Source organism: Gastrolobium bilobum, unplaced genomic scaffold (genome assembly GCF_033153095.1).
Source record: "Gastrolobium bilobum isolate Gb01-03AN ecotype WA unplaced genomic scaffold, APGP_CSIRO_Gbil_v1 utg78659, whole genome shotgun sequence".
Lineage (NCBI taxonomy): Eukaryota > Viridiplantae > Streptophyta > Magnoliopsida > Fabales > Fabaceae > Gastrolobium > Gastrolobium bilobum.
Genome location: NW_026897683.1, coordinates 5,982 through 11,372, shown reverse-complemented (window position 1 = coordinate 11,372; position 5,391 = coordinate 5,982).

The window sequence follows — 5,391 nt, the reverse complement described above, 5'->3', positions numbered from 1 at the left end:
CTTTTCATTTTCATTCTTTGTAAAATAGTATAAGGCACTAATTAGAGTTCTATCCTCGTGGGAACGATAATCTGGGCATTAAACTCCCTTTTATTACTTGATGCGTGCACTTGCGCACTTGGGTTGAAACTAAGAGAGCAACTGTGTTCTCTCTTAGTGAACTGAGGAACGTCTTCATCATAATATATTTTTCACCCAACAGCTTTTGACCCAATAGCAGACTTCGTCTATCTGTCCACAATGACCCAGATAGAGTCACAACCAGCCTGAGTCTTCGGCAATCCCACCACAAAGTCCATGGAAATGCTCTCCCATTTCCATTATGGAATCTCAAGAGGTTGAAGCTTACCAGATTGTTTCTGGTGTTCTATTTTCACCTACTGGCAAATCAAACACTTGGACACGTAAACAGCAATATCCTTCTTCATGCCCGGCGACCAGTAATTTCTCTTCAAGTCCTGATACATCTTTGTAGCACCAAGGTGGACAATAAACTGGCCCTTATGAGCCTTTGTCATCACCTCCTCAGTCAAAGGACCTCGAGGAACTACAATCCTCTTCTGACAAGTCAACAAACCATCCTCGTTCCAAGACACACTATCCTGGTTCTTCACATAGTAAAGGCACTCTCTTTGCACTTGCGCCTCTTTAATCTTTTCCATGAGCTCATTTTCAACTTGCACAATTTCCATTTCGAGAAGTGCACCCCCAAACAAAAAGGTCATCGTCAGATCTCGAAACTTCTCAATGATATCATAGTCACCCGTCGTCAAACTGGATAGACTCACAGATTTCCGACTCAAAGCATCAGCTACCACATTGGCCTTGCCAGGATGGTACTTCAACTCAAAGTCGTAGTCCTTCAGATACTCCATCCATCTCCTCTGTCTCATGTTCAGCTCCTTCTGATCGAACAGATACTTCAAACTCTTGTGGTCACTAAACACGGCAAACGTCATGCCATAGAGATAATGCCTCCAAATCTTGAAAGCAAAAACAATAGCAGCCAATTTCAAATCATGAGTCGGGTAGTTCTCCTCATGAGGCTTCAACTGCCTCGAAGCATAGGCAATCACCTAGCCCAACTGCATCAACACACAGCCCAGCCCTTTTCCGGAGGCGTCACAATACAGCTCAACCTCCTCAGCAGGATTAGGAAGGACCAACACAGGTGCAGTCGTCAGTCTCTTCTTCAACTCCTGAAAGCATTCCTCACACTCATGAGTCCATACAAACAGAGTCTCCTTCCAGGTAAGGCAAGTCAATGGTAGAACCAACATGGAGAATCCCTTGGTGAACCTCCTGTAGTAACCAGCCAAACCTTGGAAACTCCTAACTTCTGTAACCGTCTTGGGCCTCTCCCAATCCAACACGGTCTCAATCTTGTTCGGGTCCACTGCAACTCCCTCAGCAGACATCACATGCCCAAGAAACTTTACTGACTTGAGCCAGAACTCACACTTTGAAGGCTTAGCATAAAGCTTTTTCTCCTTCAACACTTGCAACACAATCCTCAAGTGCTCTGCATGCTCCTCCTCCGTCTTGGGAGTAAATCAAAATATCGTCAATGAAGACGATCACAAACTGATCCAAATACGGCTGGAAAACCTGGTTCATATAATCCATGAACACTGCGGGTGCATTGGTGAGTCCAAACGGGATCACCAAATACTCATAGTGACCGTATCTCGAGCGAAACGCGGTCTTGGGGACATCCTCCGGCTTAACCTGAATCTGATGGTATCCGGACCAGAGATCGATCTTCGAGTATACACAAGCACTCTTAAGTTGATCCTCAGATCATCAATACGAGGAAGAGGATACTTGTTCTTGATTGTCACCTTGTTCAGCTGCCTGTAGTCGGTGCACAACCGCATAGTCCCATCTTTCTTTTTCACAATGATGACCGGTGCTCCCTTGGAGACACGCTCGGTCGAATGAAGTCTTTCGCTGAAAGATCCTCAATGTGCTTCTCCAGCTCTGCCAACTCTAGTGGCGACATCTGATATGGAGCTAATGAAATAGGCCTCACACCAGGCAACAAATCTATGAAGAACTCTATCTCCCGCTGTGGCAGAAACTCAGGAATCTCCTCAGGAAACACCTCAAGGAATTCCTTCACCACAGGAATGCCAGTGATATCCTCCTGTGTCCAACTCACCAAACCTCCTAACATGACATATCCAAATGCCCCTGCTCTTAAGGCTCTCCTAGCCTACAACACTGAAATATAAGGCGAGGAACTGGCTGAGGAATCACACGGAGACATCACCACTCACTTGGCACAATAGTCAATCATCACACAGTTCTTGGACAACCAATCCATGCCAAGGATGATCTTCAAGTTAGCCATCAGCAATATTATCAGATCCACCAAAAACTCACGGTCATCCCACTGAAACACGACATCTCGATGTAAAGTGAAGGTATCACACTTTTCTCTGGTGGCGGTAGTCACCCGCAACGGTGGAGAAAGCACATCACTGGGCAACTCAAGCCCCACAACAATCGGGGTTGCAATAAAGGAATACGTAGCCCCAGAATCAAACAAAACATCAACATCAGATCCACCAATGGAAACAGTACCTATGACAAGGTTCAGAGCTCTAACTGACTGCTGCCTATCCAAGGTGTAAACACGACCGGTGGTATGTGGCACGACAGGTGCCGCTGTAGGTGGAAGGGGAACCATCTGAAGTGGAACTACCTGAACTACTGTAGCTCTCGCCTTCGACAATGAACAATCTCTAGAGTAGTGGCCCGCCTTGCCGCACTGAAAACATCAACTGGCCGGTAGCACATGGCCCCACATGGAATTTCCCACATCCCGAACATCTGGGAGTATGAGGTCTAGCTAAACTCCCCTAAGTAGAAGTCCTCTTGAACTGGCTAGGCGTCTGCCTAGTAACCAACTGCTTCCCTTTCCCTTTTCAAGCAAACTTTATGTCCTTCCAGGAAGTGGAACTACCAGTTCCTTTACCCTCATCAACTTTGGCCCTCTTGGCCTTACTCACGATACAGACATCCTCAATGTCCCTACATTGTTGTACCAGTGTACCAAAGTATCTCGACGCAGCACCAGCAATACGATCTGCAATCTCCTCATGAAGTCCCCTGCGGAACTTAGAGGCCAAGAATGTAGGGGTCGACAGAGCAATCCGAAAATGTGCAAACTTGACCAGTTCATTGAACTTGGCCAAATACTCGTCAACTGACATTGAGCCCTGCACCAATCTGTCAAACTCCTCCTGCTTCCGCTCCTGTGCATCGTATGGGAAATACCTCCCAAGGAAACAATCCTCAAAGAACGGCCATGTCATAACATGACCCTGCATCTCATAAGGTTGAGAGGTGTTCGTCCACCACTCATAAGCGTCGCCCTCCAGCATGTACGTCACAAACATCAACTTTTGCGGATCAGTGCACTGCATGACTCTGAAGATCTTATCCAACGCCTGAAGCCATCTAGCAGCAGCAATAGGATCATAAGATCCATCAAAAGAAGGTGGCTTATGCTTGTAGAAAGCATTCAGTCGGTGGTCAATCGTGTCACGGTCCTCAATAGGCTCAAGATAGGGTTGCATCATCCCAGTAAGATGACTGGCACCTCAGTGTGACTCTGGCTATCGTCCTAATGACTGAGTGAAGGCAGTGGAGGTGGTGGCGGAGGGAACTGACCCTCATTGCGGCCAGCCCTCATCTCTTCCAACATGACCCTCATCATGGTCATGTTTGCCAGCCGGTTCGCCTCAAGAACATCTTTTGTGGCCTTCCGGTTCGCCTCTCGAATGGTGTCCATCATCGCCTGGTTGGCCAATCTAGCGGCCTCCTGATCGGCTAGTCTAGCCACCTGCATCTCAACTAATGCAGTCAGGACAAGATCAGGTTGATCCTCGTTCGTCTCTCGATTTCTCCTAGGCATTACCATGACTCTGCACAAATTACACAAAGAATGAGTTGATCAGGCTCACGAAATATGGTCACACATGCATCATCATAGCAAAACCCAACAGAGGAAACACACAAGACAGACACACAACAAAACATCCTAAGTTATTGCAATACATACAGGCTTTTCCCTAGAAAGTGCTCTAATACCATAAAATGTAACACCCGGGTATACCCGGTTTGTTATCATATCATCGTATTAAGCTGCGCTTAATTAAAAATGTGGAATAACTTTTTCTTTTCGATTATGACGTCATTATATTAACCACTTTAATTACTTACTTCTTCTTCATAAAATATTGCTATATATAAATTGCAATAAAGCTAAATACACTGAATAACCTCATGACATAAATAAGTGAGTATCTAAGTCACGGAACTACAACACATAATCCGGATCATAATCTTGATACAATTATAAAACTCGAAGCTAAAGCAACAAAGTCAAATCAATGTGGCATGGACAACCCCCATGCTCACCAAATTAGGCAACAAAGCCCCAACAGAGTCTCAACAAAAAAGACATAATAATCAATACAGAAATATAAGTCGACATACAGTAGATCAGCATAACATGCATAAACAGTCAATTAAGCACCGGCCTCCTGTTGCCCGAGGTCTCAACCCCCGAGTTACCTGAACCTGAAAATGTGCCCCAAACGTGGGGTGAGATCTCTAAACAGAAATCTCAGTAAGACAAAGGGTCCTCAAGGATTTCTCCACCCCCAAGCTCACTTACATGTGCAATTGTAAAGAACCTTGGGATACACCACCCCAAAAGCTAGCTCAAAAGGTGGGAGTGCCCAAGGCCTTACAAAATCCACATTAGTTGCATATACAACCAATGTGGGACTATATTTCTCAACACGCCCCCTCACGCAAGAGCCCTTTAGGCTAGAAGCGTGGAAATTGCACAGGCCCATTTTTTATTTACCTTTTTGTGCTTTTTTAATTCCACCTTTTAAAGCGGGGGACGGCGAGGCTCTGATACCATGCAGAGAACCTTGGGATACACCACCCCAAAAGCTAGCTCAAAGGGTGAGAGTGCCCAAAACCTTATAAACTCCACATTAGTTGCACATACAACTAATGTGGGACTATATATCTCAACAGCAATATAAGTTCTAAAAGCAGTAAAACAATATAAGTTCTAAAATCAGTGCAATGCAGCAGAATAATCATGTCATGTGTGTCAACTATTCTACTGGCCAGAGAAATGCAAGATTTACATACGTCTAATACCTACATCAGTGCAAGACACCACTTGCACCCACCCACAGAATCGCCCTATGGCATGTCTCCTACATACATAGGCTTACCGTCTAGGTGGAACAACACATGCTTATTATAAGGCACTTGCACATAACAGTTCAACAGCATTTCAAAAGTAATACATGAAATCACATCATGCATATAAACCATCCCCCCATGGGGTATAGTGGA